This window comes from Rhinopithecus bieti, unplaced genomic scaffold, assembly GCF_001698545.2.
Source record: "Rhinopithecus bieti isolate Rb0 unplaced genomic scaffold, ASM169854v2 scaffold_18548, whole genome shotgun sequence".
NCBI classification, from domain to species: Eukaryota; Metazoa; Chordata; class Mammalia; order Primates; family Cercopithecidae; genus Rhinopithecus; species Rhinopithecus bieti.
Window position 1 is genome coordinate 3,042,990 of NW_016809526.1, and position 24,582 is coordinate 3,067,571.

Here is a 24,582-nt window from a genome sequence, read left to right on the forward strand (position 1 = left end):
TAACTGTCACATAAGGTCTCAGCTCCACCTTGGAAAGTCCTGATTCTGTGGGTCTGGATGAGACCAAGGAACTATATTTTTAATGGGTAACCTGGGGTGGTTCTGACGTGCAAGTGTCTTTTTAACGCCGGTTCCTAACCATGGTGCTTAAGCGTTGTGATAAGGTGGTGTGTGGGAAGGCTTCCTGCACAGGTGAGATGAGGGGCTAGTGCTGCCTGGAGCCTCCTGAAATCATTCACACTAGCCACTCATGGGATACTTACCTTGCCTCACTCATTCCCTCTTGCGAAAGCAACAATAGAGCCTTTTGCCTGAGCTTTCTCCTCGCTCCTTCTGCTTCCTGCCCAATGCTGCTGCTTTCCTGTGTGGCTCTCTGCATGGTGGACAGGCCTCCTGTTTCTAGGGCTCCGTTAAGTAGAAACTTCTGCCTCCATAACAGTCATTTCCATGTCTCTGTTTTACCATACCTAATTTAAATAAATCCTGGGTACATTTTAAAACAAGATGCCCGTAGAAAAACAGGGAAGGTGCTGAGCCTTTCATTGCTAACACTTTGTTTGGATTTTTGTCTTCACGTGTCCTCTGGATAAGAGAAAACCTCACCAAGAACGACCATCAGACTAAGGGCTGGCTCCAGGAGCAGTTATCTCTGTGGGCCACAGACACACATGCGGGCTCCCACTGGGGCATACATACTGTGCACATACCCAGCCTGGCCTTCTGTTATGTTTGTTGATGTTACAATGCAAGTGCTAAATTTTAGAAACTGCCAGAGACAAACTGTCCTGTAACAAGAGCCAAAGATAGCAAGAAGACACTTGATTTTTACCTGGAACCAATCTCATGAGGTGAGTAATTTAGGAGAAATAGAATGCAATCTCAGGGTTTTGTGACAATGAGCGCATTAGGCTTGGAGCTAATGCCTCACAAATCATCTTTTGCCAAGCTTTGAAAGGGGAGTTTAGGGGCAGTTTGTTCAGTACAGAGAAAGAACATCTTTTTTACACAGTAGATCATTGTTTAACATCCCCAAGATTGTGATTTCTTCTCTCATTTCCTCTGCTCCATCTTTCGAAACATTTTGACCTGATAGTGAAAATGGTTTTGATCTCTAGTTTTCTTTTTATAGTCTAATTATTTTTGACAACTAATTGCATTTGCTCTCTCATATGCTTGGCCTGCTCCTATAGGACATCTCTACTGGAATCAGAATTATTTCCTTGGTGATGGAGAGCTCCAAAACCCACAAGGCTTGGAAGTGAGTATTGTGTGGTTGGAGATAGTTTGCAGACTTTAGATGGTAGCTGTGGATGGTGAACTGAAAGTCATCCTCAGCTTAATGACGAGTTGTCATTTATAGAAGATATCCAAATTTTTTATTGCAATTTTATAGAAGTGATCTCACATCTGTTCTCCTTTTCTCTGCTTCCCAAAGGTATTATACAGAAAAGCATTGTATAAAGTATTACCCCTTTGAGGGGTTTCATCTGTTTCATTTTTCCTTTGTACCTTTTATCAAATTTAAAAATGGTAACTTTGGTATTTGCCTCCTCGTTTTTTTTTTTTTTTCCTGTGAAATCTCTCAGTATTTATATTGCCAATGCCAGCTCTTTCCAAGTTGTACTCAATTTAATAAGTCTAATATGAATAGCATGAGGGTTTTTTTTCAGGTGGAGGATGCCACATGAACTCTCAGATTCTCTTCCGAGTTTGGTCCTCGTAATTCAAGCTCTCATGTTCTACTTCTCCCTTCGACCTTCAAGAAGCTCTGCCTTCCCTCCCATCCTCCCTCCTGAGCTCAGCTCTCCAGCTCTGACCCTGACTTCCCTCCCAAGCCCAGGTCTGCATTTCAGTCATTTCCTAGAAGTCTCCACGTTAATGTCCGTGGAACCTAGCTGGGTTTGTTACTGTGAACCTCGAACAAGTGGGAAACTACTTGCAGGGGAAGCCTGACTTGTCCTTCACCGGGGAAGCCAGGGGTAAGAGGTGGGACTGGGGTCCCACCCACGATCATTCCCCAAGCGCAGAAAACCAGTCTGCTGTCCTATAATTAAGAAAACAAAACCACCCATCAGGGAAGTGGGGCCTGATGGGCAGTCCGAGTGGGCTTTGGGCTTCAGAACAGAAGGCGGGAGCTGTGCTGTCCGTTTTTTTTTTTACAACTGGGAGGAACTCATGAGAAGTAACCAGGCTTCAGACACAGGGTGGCTCCTCCACCTAGGATGCTGGGCCAGGGAGAATCAAGAATCAGAGAAGCAGCCCTCTGAAAGCTGCAGATGGGAGGGAACATGCTTCAAACTCGGTGGAGGGAGAGAAGGGCAAGATGTAGGATCCCATCCCCAAAATACATTCCATGGAACAGATGTCCTGTGAGTGTATAGGTCTCCCATAAAAAAGTAGTTTGTAATCAAATGCATTTGGGGGAAGCTGAGCAAATCAAGTTCAATAGGTTTCTTGACTGTAGGAATTCTCAGAGTCTTTAACAAGCTAATGTTCTCTACGAAGGGGGAATAGTACACAGAATTTTCCACAGGTACCTAAGTCATATGACAATCTCTCTCTCTGCATATAAAGAGGATGTGGAATTGTGGAATGCTAGAATCATGTAAAACAGTTTCTCCAATAATTAGTTACTGAGTGAAACACCACCTACCTCTGAGATTACCAAATAACATGGTGAAGGGTTTACCAGAATCCAGAACTGTGGACAGCCTGGAGGATAAAGAAAATGAAGTCTCCATGCAGGCTGGCCAACATAGCCCAAGGCTGGGAGAAAGAATTTTCCTGAGGTCTGCAGGCCAGAAATAAGGGTGCGTGCATGGTGGTGCTCCTGGCTCATGCACACACACACAGCCACATGCACCCAGCCAGGGGGGCTGGCAAGTGTGGGTACCTTGTAGCCATGGTGTTAATAGACGCTGGAAGGGGTTGAGTGTACCTCAGAAAGAGTGACGAAATCTAGCACATCTGTTCCTGTTTTGCAGGCTTTAAGCCTCTGCAGTCTCTGAGTCACTCTGGGTCTTTTTAAGTGCTGCTTCCCAGGGAGGCAGGCGGTGCACAGGAGATCACTCTCACCTGAGAGAGGAGATGGGGGCATGGTCCTGGGACACCCTCCTCCCCCTGCCACGTGTCCATGGCAGAGGCCCCTGACGCTGGTAAATTCACTTAAGCACACCCTGAGAATGACCCTGCATGGCAGAATCACCTGAATGTGTGCTCCAAGTTCTGAGCTAAGGAATCTGGGCATGGCCCATGTACTTATTTAATTTTTATCTATGAGGAACATCTGAGCCCCTACCTAGCCTGTGGCACTCAGGCCAGACAGAGGATGGAGGCCCTTTGTTTTGAGTTAAATGAAGGTTGCCAGGTGGGGGTTGTTAGGAAGCGTGCTAAGTGAAAATGCTATATAAACTGCATGCTTTTCACAAGCAGTGGTGGTCTTCCTATCCAGCCTGCGGCCCCGGGACTGCCCTGTGTGTAAATTCCCACTAATAAAACGTCTCTTCTGCCCGCTCTGGGTCTCTTCAGCCTCTTGGATCTGGTGCCATCCTACTGATGTCAATAGGGGTTCGGTACGACACCCCACTCTCCCAGCCAGGTGACCTTGACTGAGACTTTAAGTTTCTTTGAGCCTCCATTCTCTTTCAGGAGGGGGCAAACATTCCCCCCACCACACCCACCTTACAACAAGTTTGTTATGTGCCATAAAGGAAGCAAGGACATCGTGAGTGGACTTTGTAAACGGAAAAGCATTATTTAAGTGTCAGGGACTGTTAGGGAGTCATGATCCCTTGGGAAATATGTGGAGGGCAGATTGGGGTTGGGGGAGCTGCTGAGGTAGAGCGTGTTCTGACAAGACTCTGGCTGTCCCTTGGGGTCCCCTCACAGCAGTCACCAGAGGCCCCTGTGTGGGTGACTGTGGCTCTGGTGAAGCTCAGGGAGCTTTCTGTCCTTGTGATGTCACTTGTATATTTCTCTTCGTCGGTTTCTGTTGACCCTTCACTGTTCCTCAGAAAGAGCAAGATTCACTTCCCAGGTACTCAATATTAGGGCCACTGAAGTAGGGAGTGGCTCAGCCAATGGCTTTTCTACTTCGGGGCATTCCGTTAAAACATACATGACTGGGTCCCACCCCCTGGAGTTTCTGATTCAGCAGAAACGTGCATTTCTAACAAGTTCCCAGGGGATGGTGATTCTTTTGGCCCCAGGCACTGCCTTGGGCTGACCAGACTGGGGAGTGTAGGAAGCCTTCACTTTGGGGCTAAAAGATCAAAGCTGTCTACTGGTCTAGGGTCCTCTTATAGCCGCTTCCCTGAAAATCCCAGAACTCAGTATTTCTACTGGGGCTAATGTGCCAGGGCCTGGCTGCCCACGGTGCCCTATGTGAGGATTGGGGAGAGTCTTGCCTGCCACGTCACCATCCAGCCTTTTGCCCTCTAAGAATTACGGTGGGTGCTGCACAATGGCACCATGTTGACCTTTCCTCAAAGGATGCCCATTTGTTTTCCGATTTGGAAAGTTAGCCAAGGTTTGCCTCAGGGGTCTTGCATCTGTGGGCCAAGAGTATTTATTAGGTTGGTGTACAAGTAATTGTGGTTTTTGCCATTATAATAATACCAACCCCAATAGTAGCTGAGTGCCAGCTGTGGTCCTTGACCTGAAAAGCCCTGCAGCCAGCAGCTGGGCTGGTGCCAGGTGGTGGATCCAGCTCAGTGATCCAACAGTCCCTCCGGGCACTACTTCCTGCTCTCACCCCTAGTCTGCCCTTGCCCTTCCCCACACACGTTTCTCAGTTAACCTGCCAGTGCTTGCATTTCTCGTCATGCTGTCCTCACTGCGGCTGTTTGGCTCTTCCCTGAGCCCTGCTGCCTGGGGCTCTCCCCTGCCACCAGGGTCACGGAGCACCTGCTTGCCTCATTCAGGCACTATTTGCATATCACTGACCTCTCCCAGCTCAGAGCGAGATCCTTATGTGACTCTCAACGCAGCTTTTCCCCACCTCATTTCTCTCCTTTTCCACTCAGATTCAGTTTGCATCACTCCTTTTCAAAACCCAAAGGCCCGGTGTTCAATTTTCCTTCAGATTTTATTTTGTGGGGATGGTGTTAAGCCCTGCAACACTTGCTTTCTATGAAATAATGATTCTAGTCTATCTCATGAAGGTGCTCTTGATGTAACTCCATGGTTTGTTTCCTGTGGGAAACTTAGCAACTGATAAAACTTAGTTTTATACTCTTCTGTTAACAGCTCTTCTGAGATATAATTCACATGCAACAAACACAATTCAGCCAATTAGAGCATATAATTCAATTGTTTTTAGTATATTCACAAATCTGTATAACCATCACCACAGTCAATTTTAAAACATTTTCATCACCTCAAAAAGAAACTGTGGAGACAGGAAGGTCGCTTGAGCCCAGGAGTTCAAGACCAGCCTGGGCAACATAGCAAGACCCTGTCTCTACAAAACATAAAAATAATTATCTGGCCATAGTGGTGTACACTTGTGATCCCAGCTACTCGGGAGGCTGAGGTGGGAGGATGATTTGAGCCTGGGGGCTTGAGGCTATAGTGAGCCATGATTGCACCACTAGCACTCCAGCCTGAGGAACGGAGCAAGACCTTGTCTCAAAAAGGGGGAAAAAACCCAAAACCTCTGTACCTTTAGCACCTTTAGCTATTATCTCCTCATCTCCCCACCATCCCATGCCTCCGGCCCCAGGCAACCGTGAATCTACTTTCTCTCTGTAGACTTCCCTGTTCTGGGAATAGAATCACACAATGTGTGATCTTTTGTGTGACTGGCTTCTTTCACTTAGCATAATATTTTCAAGGTTCATCCATGTAGTAGCAGGTGTCATTCCTTTTTATAATATTCCATTGTAGGCTAAACAACATTTTGTTCATCCATTGATGGACATTTGGGTTGTTTTCACGTCTAGGCTAGTAACTCCTTATAGATTCCTAGGAAGCTGTAACTGAAAAGGCCTTTGAGTCTGGAAATCCCAACCCTTTGTTTCACAGATGAGGAGCCAAGCGCTCTGGGAGGTTGCCTGGACTCTGCTCCAATCATTCCTTGATTCCCTGACAGCTGGAATGGAAGCCCAGTCCTCTGACTTCCAGGTTGTGTGCATCCCCTTCCTCTAGAAACAAATCTCCTAGAGAAATCTCGGGAATTATCTAACCCTAACCTTTAGGGTTCTCAAAGCACTTCTTTGTCTCCTGGATGTTCTGAGCTTTCCCTACCTCCTACAGGAGGGAATGGTTGAGGGAAGTTAGAAATTTTTTTGTGTGCATTATTTCTTGATGTTGTAATCCTTCATATTAAAATCACAAACATCTGCCCAGGAGCTAATGTTCTATGATAAAATAGAATAAAGATAGAAGTACTACTGAGGAGAGAGGGATAATCTATTGTCATGTAATATTTCTTCAATTATTCATATTTACCAAAAAGGGCCCCAAAATGATTTCATGGTGACAAAATATGTCTTGAATAGAGTCAGACAGGGCTCCTCTTACAGAGGCACCCAGCTCCATTTCCCCCAAGGTTGCTCCCCATGGTCAGCCTCCCCCGATCTGCTCTGGACTTCATTGCTGCCACCATCCTCTTGTCTACCTAGCCCTCTTACACTTCCCTCCGCCAAACCTACCCTCCCCTTCCCCCAGGAGATCACAGAAGTCCAGGGACAGAAAAAATAGGTTCTTTTGTCTGACAGAGGCTCAGGGACTCATGGTTTAACTCATAATAGAGTTCCCGGAAGAAAGGAACAATTAATTAAAGATGAGAAACAAGCTGCTTCTTGAGGGGAAATTGCATTGGTAATTTTCCTTTTTCTCCTACTAGCTATGGGAAAACCAGATCAGTGAGTTGCTGAAGTGACCTAGTTCACACTGAGCAGCCTGAGGCAGGACTGGGTGATTTTGTATTAATGTGAAACCATATAATTTAGAATGAAGAGGACGAGACCCACTCACACAAGTACCCCAAAATAATGACTACAAAAAAAAATTCAAAGGTGCTAGCAGCTATTTTTACATGAGTAAAATAAAGGGAAAATGGAATTGGACATTAGTCCAAGCCCTGGGGACATTTAGAAATTCTGAGGTCTGGAGTGGGGTGGAGAATTCGCGTTTCTGTCAGGTCCCAAGTGATGCTAAGGATACCAGTCAAGAGCCACACTTTGGCAGCCACTAATTTAGATACATTTTCAGCCCTTGAATTTCCCTTTATTGCTAACACTTTCCCTTTTCTTTCTCATTAACAATATATTAGGGAAAACAACACGCCCCTTCCTTTGAACCAGCTCTAGAAAATCATCTGCAAACATTTCCCCTGATACTTATATTCAATTGCATTGCCTTGTTGCATGCAAAAATAATGCCAAAATAACTATCATCCAAGTGCTTTTAATAGAATCAGCACCAATGGAATAATGTTGCAGCCTTTACTAGAATTTGTACCTTTGTATACAGAAGAGTTGTTTGGATAATAGTAACAAAAATAAATAAAAAACATCCTAGTCCTATTACTTTATCTGAGGCTGCATATGCTGGTTAATCTCTAAGCTCCTTTTTCCCGGCATCTTCCCTCTGAACTCAATACAGGTGAGAGTGGAGCAAGGGATCGGGTGTGCGGTTCAGGGGAGTTAGAAAGGGGATTTTTTTTTTTTTTTTTTTTTACTTCTAGTCCACTGGGTTTTTTCTTTTCCCAACCCCAATTTATTGGAAAAGAATGTGTTTGTAGCCAGTATTGGAAGAACTTTTATTTCCACTAAGATTCAAAAACTTAACTTTCAATCACGTGTTTACTGATTCAAAAAGGGTAAAAAGACAAGGAGAACCTGGAGAATAACACGTTCCCCTTTGCCTTAGAGGTGGTAACATGAGGTTACAGATGAGTCCTCACTGCAGGAAGCTCACAGAGCGAGTGCCTTTTGATGTCCTGGCCAGTGGATAGAAATGCACGGCACACAACTTTGGCAACATTTTTTTTTTAACCTTATTAAAAACCACATTGGGAGGCCGTGGCAGGCGGATCACCTGAGGTCAGGAGTTCGAGACCAGCCTGACCAACATGGAGAAATCCTGTCTCTACTAAAAATACAAAATTAGCAGGGTGTGGTGGCACATGTCTGTAATCCCAGCTACTCGGGAGGCTGAGGCAGGAGAACCGCTTGAACCCGGGAGGCGGAGGCTGCAGTGAGCCGAGATTGCGCCATTGGACCCTAGCCTAGCTAACAAGAGTGAAATTCCGTCTTAAAAAAAAAAAAGTCACATGACTTCATGGAAAGAACTCTATAACTTCCAACAGGATGCGTTTTGGTGCGAAAGGTGAAAATGTGACGAATCCCCACTGCCTCCTAACCCCCTACATCCATTGGTTGCCCAGAAGCACAGGACGGTCCTTGGGTGAGCCTAGGTGATCACACTGTTTCTGGTTTGGGACTTCACTGCCTTCACATTTCTCAAGGGGGCTGTCAGTGCCTCCCAAGCAGGAGGTGCTCACCTCCGAAGAGAATGGCAGGCGGGGGAGGCTTTGTTGGTGATGCAGCTGTCACATCCTATTAGTGCATAGGTGGGTGTCATAGGGTACAGGAGGTATGTCATTTATAGACATAAATTGCATAATTAAGTTTGATAGAATTTTGATGCTTTCTTGGCATGTAATTTGTTCGTCAAGTGAAAAGCCTTAAGGAAGTCGATCATGTGGAATTTGGAACTCCAAAGTTCAAGACTAGGTATTTTTCACAGTGGAATGGGAGCTTGAGAGCAGATGTGATTTAGAGCAATCATAAAGGCTCCTGGAATGTCCTGCTCTTGCCTTTGGCTTCTGGCCTTATACACTGAGGAAAAGAGGATGAAGACAAAGTCACATTTTTTCCCCAAATTGTTTGAGAATATGGACATATGCATGGACTTTAGTTCTTTCCTATTTGTTTTCTCTTTAAAAAGTCATTTTTTATTGTGAAGTATAACTCACAAGTGAAAAAATAGACCAAACACAAATATATAGCCCAATTATCGATGGCAAAGTGACCTCTAGTGTATCTGTCACTGGTCGTGACTTTGACCTTTGTTATACAAAGGGACCCAAACAATACGTATGCCTTTGTGTCTGGCTTCCTTCATTCAGCACTGTGTGTGTGTGACATTCATCCACGATGGGGTGTGTAGCAGTAGTTTTCACTGTCATTGCTGTGTGGAATTCTATTGTGTGACTAGATCTCAATTTATTCTACTGCTGAGAGACATGATGGCTGTTTCTATGTTTTCACCATTACAAATAGTGCTGCTGTGAACATTTTTGCACATGTCTGCATATCTGAAGCGTTTGATAGAACTATACTTCACCTAAAATTAAAAATGTCTTTAATTTTAAAATAAAGACATAAAGACATTTAAAAAAGTCTTTAATGTGGTTTTCTAGAAGTTGGCCATCAATGATTTTATATTTTTCTGTTGGCTGATGAAGGAAAAACAAATCTTGTTTTAAACTGCAACAGACCTAAGGAAGCACACATTATGAGGGGAAATATAGTATTCTGTAACACTGTGTGGAATACCACACTGGGATCCTTTAAAACTTTTATGTAGATTTTATCAGAACAAAGACTTCTGAGATGAAAAGCAGCTCTGGGCATACTTGGTTCCTGTGAGAGCTGTTACCCATGTGGGGAAGAAACAACAGGGGGCTCTTATCTCTTCAAACTCTTTCTTAACAGACCCAGATGTTGATGTTGCCATGTTCTGTACAGTTAACCAAAAAGATCTATCCCCTCCCCTAGACACATCCTCACTCACACACTGTATGGACAGTCCCAACAACTGGATGTCAACATCAAACATGAGCCACAACACCCCTTCTGAGTTTTCAGTCAAGTTGTGCTTTTGTGCCTCTGCATCACTTAGGAAGAGAAAGACTGAAGGTTTGTGCCTTGCCACCCTTGCATGCTACCAGCGCTCTCTCAGTAATAGCAGCACTTGCCACTTCCACGTGAGCTTTTGGCGTGTGACTGTGCCAGTCTTCCAGCTGGCATTTTAATTTGAGATTGTACACTAGCCAAGGTGGGGAAGAAATCCAAAGGCAGCGTGTCAAGAAAGAGGAGGGGGAGGAGGGGGAGGATTTGTCAAGTGGTAGAAGGATATCTCTGAAGACTTTCAGCAAATCAGCAGATCGACCATGTGGCCCCCAAAACAGGGTAAGATCCTGTCCTGGGAAAAACATTGAATAATCAGATTGTTAAAAGCATCATAGTGTGTGTGAAGACCACAACACTGTCATAGATAAATTAACTGTACTCCCACTTTCTCAAAAGAAAAGGTTAATAGAGTTTCCCAAAATAGTTGTCAAACTAAAGAATGGCTTTTAAATATTTAGTAAACTCCATTTGGGCTAGAGTGGTTGGGAGTAAAACCATCCGGCGGTGTGTATGAACAGCTTTGGAGGCAGCATCTTTCAGGGTCTCGGAGAACAGGCTCTGCAGTTGGATGCCTGGATTGAACCCAGTGTTATCAATTCCTAGCTCAGGTGACCTTAGGAAGTCGCTTAACTGACTCAGTTTCCTGAGTAAGAGTTGTTGTGGGTATTAACTGGCAATACGAATGCCTAGCACATAAATAGGTGCTCAATAAATAAATGTGAGCTGTAATTGTTCATGTGAGAGCAAGGATACTGTAGGCCCTAAGGGTTGGCCTCTCAGGGCCCCTCATGCTGGGCTCCTCAGAGTCAATTTCATGTTGATAAAGTGGGACTCAGGGGACCTGAACACACCACACTGTTTTCTGGCATCTTATTAAGATACCCCCAAACATCAAGTGGCTTAGATGATTATCCCTGTGGCTTTCTGCCAAGAGACCACTAGGGATATGACCATGAGGGCTATGGCCAACACCCATTCCTACAAGTCTAGGGAAAGTGTTAGCCTTTTACCATTCAGAAAAGGTGTCCCAGCCATCTTATTTCAGCACCGGGGGGCTGTCTCTTACCCCTCTGAACTCTAATCTCTGATTTCTTTGATTTTGAATCTTTCCTCTTCCTTTGCTATGTAACTTGCTACTCATTCGTTTATGTAAAAGTCTTTGTTGGGCACCAACCACACATTACAAACACCTAGAATATTGCAATGGGCTTTGCATTCTTGTCAGCTAACAGACAAATAAATAAAACAGTAATAAATGGTAAGAAGTTTTACACCATGAAGGAATTCAACAAGGGACTGAGAGAAGAGGAGAGGGGATGCCAATTTGAACTGAATGGTCAGGAAAGGGCCTTCCAGAAGAGGTGACATTAGTGCTCAGACCCCTCCAATCCAAGAAGTAGTGTCTGTGCACAGTGGGCAGGGTGGGGAGGCATCTAGGCAGAGTGGCCCACGTGGCAAAGGTCTTGAAGTAGGAACAAGCTGGGACCAAGGAAGAGTAAAGGGGCCAGTGAGGTGGGAGAGAGGGAGCAAGGGGAGAATGGTAGGAGGTGAGGCCAGTGAGAGCAGGGAAAATGGTGTGGGGCCTTGGAGCCATGGAAGGGAGATAGGCTTATTGTAACTGGACTGGTTGGCTCTTCTGGCAGGAAGAATGCTGTACTTCTCTTCATGTGTCCTGATTTTTCCATTCTCACCCTGTGTTAGTCTGTTCTCACGCTGCTAGTAAAGACATACCCGAGACTGGGTAAATCTACAAAGGAAAGAGGTTTAATGGACTCACAGTTCCACATGGCTGGGGAGGCCTCACAATCATGGCAGAAGACAAAGGAGAAAAGCAAAGGCACATCTTACATGGTGGCAGGCAAGAGGGCATGTGGAGAGGAACTCCCCTTTAGAAACCGTCAGATCTTGTGAGACTTATTCGCTATCATGAGAGTGGCATGGCAAAGACCTGCCCCCATAATTCAGTTACCTCCCATCAAGTCCCTCCCACAACACGTGGGGATTATTACAATTCAAGATGAGATTTGGGTGGGGACACAGAGCCAAACCATATCACACCTCAAAACCAGCCCCATCACCTATCCCAATGTCGTAAAGCAGATATAATAAAGAGTTGCTGAATATGATAACCTCTGCTAGTTTGGGTGTACATTAAAGGGCAAATTAGTGAGAAGACCTGGAAAATGAGAGCTGGTGGAGCTCCCAGCATACAATTCGTCTTTGCACTTGGTTTTACATTTGGAAATATCTTTCATAAAGGTAAATGCTGTATTTTCTCTAATTCTGGAGATGATTTCCTGAGAAAGCTTTATGTAGAGAAGTTTTGTCTTATAGTAGGGGGGCTGATTGAAGAAATCCAACTTTGAATTATTTTCTACAACATAGACCTATTATGAAATACAAAAAATAAATCCTCAATCATTCAAATGCAAGTTTGTATTTTTGTAAATGTCTAATGCATGACCTGGGCCTAGTTCCCCTGGGCCGCCCACATGGCCCAATTATTGTTAATATCCTCCATCTGAGCCTGGCTCGCCTTGACCTGGGATGGGAGGAAATTGCTGCATTTTATAGCCGGCAGTGAAGAGAGAATCTTTACTTCTCACCACATAGGGAAGATAGCTAGGTTTAAAAAAAAATCATGTATTAGGCACCTGTAGGCATTGTCTTAAATGTATTACATGCATTCTTTATTCACTTTTTATTTAACTGATGAAGAAGCCAGTGCTCTGAGGGATGGAGATTGTTGTCTAAGCCCATAGTAACTGCCAGGATTGGAACCAGGTTTTTCTTTGACTTAATTTCTGAAGGGAAGCCTCACAGATACCACTTCGGCCACTTTTCACGTTCTGACATGTGAATGGACATGCAGCTAATAGGACACACTAGACCAGGCTGAATATCTAAGCAAGACTGTGCTGTGGGGTGAGGGACAAAAGGGAACTAAACACAGAGAGGAAGTTATTGTTATTTAGCCTTATAAAACACAGCTTGTTCATCTTCAGTCTATGGTCCCCTAGCTGAGTGATTTTCTTGTTGGAGAGCTTTATAAAAAGACACATTTCTAGTCCACTCTTAGAAAATGGTCTGTAGAACTGGAGTGAGGCCTGGAAACGGACATATTTAAAAATCTCTCCCCAAGGATTAGGCTACGTAGCCAGATTTACAAAGTGCCTCACTGCTTGGCCCCCAGCCTGCCTCACTGAGGCATGTGCCAGTTTACTACTCAGAACATCCTCGAAGAACTTTGGACTCCTAGAACCCCCAAATTGAGATTTTTAAACGTTTCTTTTCCCGCTGACATCCTGTTTGTTAATAAGGACAATTTCTTCCTCTTCAAGAGAAATAGCATCCATCCTTCAAGTCCTAACCAGATAATAATCATTTCGGTCCAATGCCGTCAATCTGACATTCAGACAAGAGACAGGCTTCAAGGCCTGGGAGTAAGGCATCAGAGTGTCATCATAACCCAATGTCCAGAACACTCCAACCTCCTCCCCTTTTGAAAAATTGTTTCCTGGGTTTTCTTAATAGAAGTCCTGCTTTTTGCTTCTGTTGCTGTGTCATTGAGTTTTGATACATCAGGATCAGCATTTGAATAGCTAATATAGGTTAGATGCTACCTATAAAATCCAAAACCTCTCTGAGCCTATTTCTTCTTGTATAAAAGAGAGATGAAAAATATTCACCTCACGGGGTTGTTTTAAAGATTAAATGAGATTATATATCTGAAATACTGGCTTTTAAACTTGGATGTATATTGGAATCATCTGGGATAGAAAACGACTGATGCCTGGGTTCTACCCCTAGAATTAGATTTAATTAGGGGTTCCACCTGAGCATCAGGAGCTTTAAGCAGCATCTAGGTGTTCTTAAATGCAGCCTAGGGAGGCTAAAGCACCTGCCTGGTGCCTGATCTAAGCACAGAGAGGAAGGCTGGGAGCCAATCAGTGATCTAAAGCACCTGCCTGGTGCCTGACCCATTAGTGGGGCAGACAATCAAGAAAGCCAATGGGGAGAGTTTGGGGACGGGACTGATGTTAACATGTCACAAGTAATTTGGAGAATTATCTCTAATCTGCGTGCTTAAAACTAATTTCCTAGGCTATTCCAGATGGCTCTTGGGGAAACTCTTCATCACATTTACAAACTTTTCATTGCTCCCATTGATCTATTAAATGTTCCCAAGCATATGTAATAAGAATTGACCTTAGCGATAGGACATGTTATGGGTCTCAAAGGCACAGTGAGGACGTACACCAGGGTTTAGGTATCCTTAAATTCTCAACCTGCTTAGCACTGATAGCTGTCCAATCATGTTGAATGAAAAAACATGTGATTGTAACGCCTTATTCCAGGCGACCTTGGTTTGAAATGAATTCCCGCTGTTCCCCTAGTCCCTGAGTCTCAGGCTGGAGTGTTCATTCCTGAAGTATGCCCTGCCCTGCTGTGTCACCCCGGCATTCAAGCTCCAATTGCCTGCAGACTAACAGGAGAATTTCAGCCAAGTGATATTCAGTCTGCAGACTGATTCTAAGTGGGTGGAATGGGATAATATCCCTGCTTGTGGTGCTTGAACAGAACATTTTTTCCTCCAACTTTTTTAGCCTTTGAATTGTCAAAGTCATCTTTGGTGATTTGGCTCCTTTTGCTCTAATTTAGCCAGCAAATTTCTTTTTTCTTCTTTTTTTTTTTTTTGAGACCGAGTTTCACTCTTGTTGCCCAGGTTGGAGTACAATGGCATGATTTCCACTCACTGCAATCTCTGCCTCCCAGGTTCAAGCGATTCTCCTGCTTCAGCCCCCTGAGTAGCTGGGATTACAGTTACCTGCCATCACACCCAGCTAAATTTTGTATTTTTAGTAGAGATGGGGTTTCACCATGTTGGCCATGCTGGTCTCAAACTTCTGACCTCGTGATCCACCCACCTCGGCCTCCCAACATGCTGGGATTACAGGCATGAGCCGCCATGCCCAGCCAGGAAATTTCTTCCTACTTTTTGATTCCAAGACTTTTATTGGTGATGGGTGATGAGATGACAAAGGAGAATGCAGATGAGTCCCTACCAGAAAGTACCTTCCTGTCAGGTTAGAACACCTGCACTCAAATGCATACGGACACAAGGTGTGGGCCCCCACTTCCATGACCAGAAACAATCTGAGGAGTCATCAAACGAGAATTTCAAGTGGACGTCACTGAAGAAAAGTAAAATTCCTACCGGGGCAACTTTTCTGATCTTAATCACATTTCAATCAAAAGCAATCGAACATTCTGTGTGTAAATAGGTAAGTCTCTCATCGTGAGCTTGAGTGATGTGAGCCAACTGAACAAAAGGGTCTCATGACAAGGTGTTTGCCTTTTTTATGCAAATATAAAATACATATTCATGAACTTTATTTTAGGGAGAAAAATTCTAAATGGCAAAACTAATTTAAGTTTTATTTCACATGTGCACAAATATCTTAAATCCTTCTGAGAACAACGTAGGGGTATAATTACACGTTTTTAAATGTACAGGTGTAGGTGTACTTTTTCATATGCGCCCATTTTCACTGGAAATCAGATACTGAATCATAGTCAATTCCTATCCAAGGAGGATGAGGATGGCTTGAAAAATCTCAGAATTATTATTATATGGAAATCTCAGGCCTGGCATGGTGGCTCACACCTGTAATCCCAGCACTCTGGGAGGCCAAGGTGGAAGAACTGCTGAAACCCGTGAGTTTGAGACCAGCCTGGGCAACATGCTGAAACCCTGTCTCTACAAAAAATTTAAAAATTATCCAGGCATGGTGGTACATGGCTATAGTTCCAGTTACTCAGGAGGCTAAGGTGGGAGGATCACTTGAGCCTGGGAGGTTCAGGCTACAGTAAGCTATAATCGTACCACTGCACTCCAGCCAGGGTGACAGAGTGAGACCCTGTCTCCAAAAATTAAAAAAAAAAAGAAAGAAAAGAAATCTCACAGTTGTTCACCCAGGAATTCTTTGGACCTAATCCTATCAAAACAGCAAGTGGGCTGAGATTGCCCAGCTAGCTAAACTAGTATTGTCTTGTTTTCTTTCAACTGTCTTCAATACAAATAGTTTTTTCCTTTTTATGCCAGAAAATATCAAAATACCAAAAGTAGAGAGAAGGCTGTAAGGAATCTCTGTGTATGCCCCACCTAGCTTCAGCAGTTATCAGCTCATGGCCCATCTGGTTTCATCCATAATAATCCACTCCACTCCCGGATAAGTTCCATGCAAATCCAAGATAGAATATTATTTTGTCAAAGCTTTTTGTCTTTTAAACCAAAGTTGAAATAACCAATTGTTCAGAAATCAAAGGTATTAACCAATTTCTATCTAGTCATAAACTGTTGATTGACCAAATTCAGTTGCTAGAGGAAGCAAAATAATTGTTAGGCTAAATTTAACTTAAATAGTTTATGTAATCAGATTCAATCGCTGTTTATAAACTGTTCTGAACATAAAGTAGCAAGATGCTAAGCTAGCTTTAAATTCGAAAATGTTAAATACTGGCCTTAACCTTCTGGGTTCATCTCCTAAGAGATGTGTTTCTATCTGCATCTATGTGTGACCCTAGGTCTCTGGTTGTCTCACAAGACCGCATTCAGACTCTCCTATGCCTGCAAGTTCAGTTTTTGATCTGTTGATTATGATGTTTGTGATTTACAGAAGTGAAAATTGTTATCCCATTGTTTTTAGGTAAGGCTATGGAAGAAAAATTAGGATAACTGGAAAATGCTTATAAAGCTTTTGTAAGTTTTGCTGACTGTTAAATACATTAGACTTCGTTTCTCAATTAAAATGGTGTTTGATGTTTTGAACTTAACAAAGGAAGTCTTTTAGGTATAATTTATATCTTGAACTGTGGTCATTAATGGTTATTATGCCTTTAGAAAATCATTTCACTTTGCTTAAATAGTTTTCCAACTATTTGTTAAATTAGTCACCACTGATTTAATTAAAGTATAATGCACAGGGAGAGAGTCATTAATCTGGACAAACTGAGGTGGTCAGTCTAAATTTTAAATATGTTAAAAAAACTTTAAAAAACTGACATACACTGAAGCTTGTATTGAGATGTTTCCATATTAAGAGTAATGAACAGAAAATATATATCTGAGAAGCTTGTTTGCATAAAAAGATTTCAAAGGATTTTATTTACATTTTTTAGATAAGCAGACCACATATATCTTTCTGAAGTCTTATTCATGTTATTAGTTTGCTAGGCAAACTCTTTCTTTGTGGATTATTCAAAGGCAAAATTTTAGCTATTCCAGCTGAGATAGAATTATAAAAAATTCTGAATGAGTAGACTGCAAATTAATGAATATTTAATTTGCAAAAAGATCAGGCTGGGCATGGTGGCTTACCCCTGTAATTCCACACTTTGGGAGGCCAAGGCAGGAGGATCACTTGATGCCAGGAGTTTGAGACCAACCTGGGAAATATAGTGAGACTTTGTTCTACAAAAATTTAAAAAATTAGCTTGGCATGGTGGCATGTGCCTGTAATCACAGCAGCTCTGGAGGCTGAGGCAGAAGGATCTCTCGTGCGAGTAGTTCAAGGCTGCAGTGAACTATGATTGTACCACCGCCTGGGTGACAGAGCAATACCCCATCTTAAAAAAAAAAAAAAATTATACCTACCCGGATACCAGAGAGTAAATCATTTAGGAAAGCCAAGTTTTCTGGATGCTTGAGACTTTATACTTTTCAGAAAATTAGGGGAAAAAAATCTTAATTTTTATGAAACTCTTTTTTAAATAACCTAAATAATTCCCTGTTTTCTTAAGGATAATTAACCAAAAAGCCTGTCTTTTTTAGACAATGAAAAGTAAGCTTTTTGAACAACAATTACATGTTCAGAGGCATGAGGTTTGCTTTATCCACTGAAATCAAGTCTCAGAAAGTGTGTCTGTTGTGTGTATGTGTGTGTGTGCACATTTATATTCCTGCGTATTTCCTAATCACCTCACTGTTGCTGCGGTCATTATGTCCACCTATAGTAAAGTACTCCACTCAATAAGACCCAGCCTCCAACTTGATACTCCCATGAACTTCTGTCTCCTTGGGAAGCAGATAATCATATTTATTAGAATGCTGTCTAACGTCAAAGCCATATGGCTCTGTGTGAAGCCCACTGGGCTCCTGGAAATGGAATGCAGGCTGCTAAGTCAGGGGACATCAGCACCTCTTGCTCTGGAGGCTCAGATGTTGTTCCTGCTTACTTTCTAGTTCTTAATTGGGTCCCAGATTGATAAGGGCTGAGGCACCAGTGCTTCAAGCTGGAGTGACATTCTTGTATTTAACACCTTGTAGTTCCTCTTCAGACCAGTAGAAAGGATGCTGGTTAGAGGACATGCATGTAGAGGACAAGTTAGAGGACATGCATATAGAATATAAGTAACAATTAGAAATTCTTAATCCCTACAATAAAATAGATTCATTGCTAATCAAGCCAAGAAGACTCAATCAATATGTTAATTTTAAAACATATATTTGTGTCATTAAAAAATTATTGGCCTCATAGCTATGAGACAAATACTGGTTTTATCTTAAATATTCATCTCTATCAGAAAAATGGATGAAGCTATTAAAAGATGAGCCCTCTCTAATTTGGGCACTTTTTTTGGCCACATTACAGTACAATTATCACACATAACAGATATAACATACTTTCACTAATTAAAAAATATTCTGTATATTTTCAAAAGTATTTGTTAATTTTAATCAAATAGAGTATTTTTGCTATACAATAGTGTGGTGAGTTGAATAATGGCTACGTTTCCTCTAAAGTCCGTGTCCTAATCCCTGGAAACTGTGAATGTTACCTCACATGGCAAAAGGGACTTTGTGATGTGATTAAGTTACAGATCTTGACATAGGGAGATTATCCTGGATTATCCGCATGGGCTCAGTGTAATCACAAGGATCCTTATAAGATATTTATAAGAAGCAAGAAGGTTGCAGTCAGACAAGAAAAGGCCATGTAATGATGGAAGCAGGAGTAGAAAGGGTGACACAATGTCACGATGGTGACACAGCCATGGAATGAGGACAGCCTTTGGAAGATGGAAAAAGCCAGGGATAGTGTCTTAATTCGTTTTCTGCTTCTACAACAGAATACCACAGTCTGGGTAATTTGGAAGTAATAAACGTTTATTTGGATTACACTTTGCAAGGCTGGGAAGTCCAAAATCAAAGGGCCACATCTGGTGAGAACCTTGTTGCCGTATCCTCCCATGGCAGAAGAGCAAACAAGGTAGAGAGGAAGGAGACCAACTTCTCCTTTTATCAGGAGCCCACTCTTGAGATACCATCGTTAATCAGTTCATGAGGGCAGATCTAATTCATGATCTCATCACCTCTTAAAGGTCCCACCTCTTAATATTGTCACAATAGCAAATAAATTTCCACATGAATTTTGAAGGGGACATTCAAACCACAGCAGGTAGATTTTCTTCTAGAGCCTCCAGAAGAAACCAGCCTTGCTAACTTTAGTACTGTGACATTGATTGTGGATTTCTGTCCTCCAGAACCTTAAGTGTCTTAGTCTGTTTTGTGTTGCTCTAAAGGAATACCTGGGGCTGCATAATTTATAAAGGGAAAGGGTTTATTTGACTCTTGGTTCTCAGCTGAAAGTTTCAAGATTGGGCATCTGCATCAGATGAGGGCCTCAAGCTGCTCATGGCAGAAAGTGAAGGAGAACCCACGTGTGCAGAGATCACCTGGTGAGAAAGGAGGCAAGAGAGTGAGGAAGATGCTTCCAGGCTCTTTTTTTTTTTTTTTTTTTTTTTTTTTTTTGGAGACAGAATCCTCACTCTGTCACCAGGCTGGATGCAAGTGGCGCAATCTCCGCTCACTGCAACCTCCACCTCCCAAGGTTCAAGCGATTCTCCTGCCTCAGCCTCCTGAGTATGCTGGGACTAGAGGCGTGCATCACCACCCCAGCTAATTTTGTATTTTAGTAGAGATGGGGTTTCATCATGTTGGGCAGGATGGTCTCGATCTCCTGACCTTGTGATCTGCCTGCCTCGGTGTCCCAAAGTGCTAGAATTACAGGCATGAGCCACTGTGCCCGGCCCCAGGCTCTTTTTAACAACCAGCTCTCATGGGAACTGCTAGTGTGAGAACTCACGTGCCCATGAGGGAGGGCATTCATCTATTTGTGAAGGATCTGCCCTTATGACCCCAATACCTCCCATTAGGCTCTACCTCCAACATTGGGGATCAGACTTCAACATGAGGTTTGGAGTGGAGAAAGCACAGCAAAGACAAATTTGTGTTGTTTTAAACCACTAAGTTTGTGGTGATTTGATACAGCAGCCATTGTAAGCTAATACACATGGGAAATAAGATCTCCTGCTTAAATATAAGCAGACATTAACAAACACGGAAATCACGTAGTCAACTCAGATTTTACCTTCCTTCTCCTGCCTATTCTTCAACAGAACCGTAAGCATGGGCTTTCTTGTCTTTTTCAATTTTTAAATACATTCTTAATTTAGAATTAATTAGCCCAAAAGAAGGAAATGTTCTTCCTAAGCTCTTTAAAATCTCTGTGGATTAAAGCTGCCTTTTTCACTTTGGTGGACTCCCAAGTATCATGGCTTCCACTATTTACTGGTAAGAAAGACTTTTTGTAAAACCCTAACAGCAAGCGTACTTTTGAGTGACTCATCCTCAGTTCTAAAATGTGTTGCAGGGTGGTTGTTCTTACGGAGAGACAATTGCTGTGAGCCCACACCATCCCAGCTCTTTGCTAGATGATTAAGAGTTGATTAAGAGTTGACTCTGCTACTGTGTGTTGAGAATCCTGGCAGGAAATTGAAGTAGAAATTTGGAACAAGAGGCCAAGTAATACATTTGTAATGTTTGTAAGAAGGTCACAATACTATGTTGTCTCTAATACTAGATAACATAGTCTCATTTTATATTTTCTTTATTATAAATTAACATTTCCACTATTAATGTGCTATATCACAAATAATTTAGAATGCAGGAAAAATAAGATAAATGATCCATGCCCCTTTGTTAACATAACCACTCTCAGCATTAGTATATTTTCTTGTACTCTTTTACTCTCTGTTAAACAGTTGTTTTGTTTTAATTCAAATAGCTATCAATGTACCTATGGTTTTGCATCTTTCTTTTTAAACTGAACGCTGTGTCATAAACCTAAAATAATAACTCTGAACTTTAAAATATCTTCACATAAGGATCTAAGTTTATATGATGATTCTTTAGTTGTAAACAACAGAAACCAAGTTTGATCACCTTAAGCACAAAGGTAATATATTGAGAGATATTGAGAAGCTCACATAATAGACAGAAGGATGGAGAACCAGGATAGGCACAAGAACAGGAACCAGAGCAGCTCTGGGCAGTGAGACAGCAGAAAGCATCCAGCCTTTTTTCCTGGCCACTGTCCTTAGAATGGATGCAGTCTTTTCCATCCTTAAGGCATTGCAGTCAAGAATCAGATCTTGCAGGAAAGAGTTTGGTTGACCTAGCTTGGGTTCTCTGTCCAATTTCTGGCAAAGTAGGACAGGATACTGTGCAAGTAAAAGGGCCATGAGAAGAGGGAATGGAAGCTAGGTGGCTGCACAAAAAATGACCAGGTCACAGGATGGCCAGTAGGAACCCATAACACCTGCTGTTCACCAAAGTCAGCTCAATCGATCTTAGAGGCTGTTTGGAATAGGATGACCTTCCCAGGGAGGGAGGACTGCTCTTCAGTCAAAGGAACATTTTAAATAGCAAATATTTTGATAAACCCAAATGAAGTATTTTACCTTATTTTGTTTTAGCAAAAGTAGACTGAGCCCCACATTATATTTCTATCTAATATTTTATAAATATGAGGTCTTCTAACCAATGTGACAGAAAAGTATGTTTTCTTCAGCTGCAGTAGCTGCCTCTGAAAATATAAGAAGCATAGTTGCAGTGTGTCTTATATGTAAGCAGTTCTTAATAAGCATTTTTCTCATTAAACACGATTTGCTCATTAAACACCATTTACATATAAGACATGCTGCAACCATGCTTTTTCTAATGCGTTATCTGCTTCAATTAGCAGACCCTTCAGTAACAAGTAGATTTCTCAGACTTCCCAGCTGGCTTTTTGGATGTTCCTTGCCTCTGGGACTCCACAGTTTTCCCGGGGATATGTGGGTTAGCCATGCTGGGTGGCTTCCAGATGCCTGAGGGCACTGTAAGATGTTGGAGGAAAGGAGTATCCTGCTATACTGGGGCATTAGACTGTTGGAAATTAGCTAATGAGTCAAGAGAGCAAAGTGGGAAGGATTTAATGCCCTCTTTGGTTAAAAGTTGACTCTCTTCACTTTTTGCTTTTTAACTATTTAATTGGTCAGCTGAGCTGCCTCCCAGAGCTGTGATGTGCTGACAACATCTAATAGCCTCATCATTCCCAGTCATTGGCATTGTCTGGAATCCCACTTGGAGTCCTTCCAACCCCAGTAGACATCTCTCCATCATTCAGCATTTTAACTAATCATCAAGTCACTTAACTAGAACATCTTTGAGGCTCTTGGGCCAGTTGCCGTGGAAGTGCCAAAGAACGAAGGTATCTCTCTCATGAAGAGGAAAAATTCCTTCCATAGTCCTCATTTAACATGTACATTTTTTAGTAACTTCTATAGACCAGGTTTGTCAAAAGTCTTAGGACACAGTGGTGATAAAGGGCAGGGTTTCTTGCAGCTAACAGTCTGAAAAGGAGACAGACAATTTAACAAATAATTGTTATGAAGGGGGAAGAATACCAGGTGGGGTGATGGAGTTCAGGGCATTTGGGGAACACCTCATGGAGACCTAATCTGATCGAAACTGGAGGAATATACAAGCTAAGACCTGAGTATGAAGGAAGAACATGAACTCTAAGATCTAAGTAAGATGGAGGAACATGGAAGCTAAGACCTGAGTATGAGTCGCCAGTTGGGAAGACGTGGGAGCAGCAAGATGAAAATAGTTCAGGCAAGAGGTAACGGTACACACAAAACCTTGGAGATAGATAGAAGCCAGCATATTTAAAAACTGAAAGACATTAGGCATATCCAGGGAGAGGAGATCAGTGGGAAGAAGTTGGCAGGGATCGTGTTATTAATGGCTTTTCTTCATAAACCCTTATTAGTCATGTTAATGAATTTGACTTTATTTTAGTGGCAATGGGGAGCTACTGGGGGTTTAAGTAGAATAACTGATGTGAAAAGAACACTTCTCTGCTGTTCATAGACCTTTTTCCAATGGAATTGGAGCCTTGCGGGGAAGGAACTGCTAGAATATGAAATCCCACCAAGTTCCAAAGCATTTCTGCTGCAGTCAAAGCCAGAAAGCACAGAGTGGGCTCCCAAAATATCTCCCAAGATATTTAAGCAAGGGACCTCCCTGAGATCCCGAGGAATGGGCTAGTTCCCAGCCAACATAGCATCTCTCTGTGCTCCCTCACAGATAGGATCTTGGCCAGTCAACTGCTCTGAACAGAGTGGCAGGGTTAAAAGAGGCTTCAGAACTCATCTCAGTCAAAAACCCCTCATTGCTGATGAACAAGCTGAGGGCCAGAGAGGTAAAGGGCCTTATCTGAGGTCACATGGCCATTCAGGAGAAGAGCTAGGACTGAGGTCCCAGTCCAACTCCCAGGACACCAGCCACCAATGAGCAGAAATCACATCCTTCATGATCTGCCCAGGGTTGTTTTGTATAAACCCACCTCTTGGGAGACTTTAGATGAACTTGGGTATCTAGGGCCTCTGCCTTGTCTCACATCTCTCACCCCAAAGATGGCTACATTGATAATTCTAAGGGGCAGGATGTACTTGAGGGTGAGGTCTCTGTGTGCTAAGACAATCTGCAGAGGTGCCTATCTGGACCCTCACCTATCCCTTTCCTGTGTGGAGTTGGGGCAGTACAGGAAGAGGCTTGGGGAGGTTCCTGAGCAGAGTCTGAGTGAAGATGCAGGAGTTCCCCTGTTCCAGTGCCTGGTATCTCACATGTCCTGGAGAACTATTGAAATCCTCTGTATTTTTCCACTGCTTAGTTCCCAGAACTTTCCACAATGTAGAGGATCTGAAGAGAAAACTAATTTATGATGAAAATAATCAACGAGAATGTCAAATGAAACGACTAAAAAAGATGCAGAGTATCTGGACAGTTCCCCAGCAAAGCTTAGGATGACCGATGCTGGCTGTAAAAGTCCATTGTTCCAAGACAAAAGTGCAAAGTAAGAAGCTGTAGGGAAAAGAGGGAAGAAAGCCACAGCAAGGGTGAGGGCCCAGCGGACATCAGCAGAAGTGCCAGATACAGGAGAAACTGACCATGGTGCTGCAATCCTACCAAAGGGTGGAAAAGGAACAACGAAGAGCAGGTGACCATAAGGAGGGAAGAGATAAAACCAGTTGCTAGAGCATCCCAGCTCTCTGGGGGAGCTTGAAAGCACCATAGGAAATGTATAAATGAACAAGCTGCCTGTGTACCAATAAAACTTTATTTACAAAAACATTGTGCTCTGTCTACTAAGACAGGAAAATATTATGCATCTTCCTTCCTTCCTTCCTTCCTTCCTTCCTTCCTTCCTTCCTTCCTTCCTTCCTTCCTTCCTTCCTCCCTCCTTCCCTCCCTCCCTCCCTGCTGTCT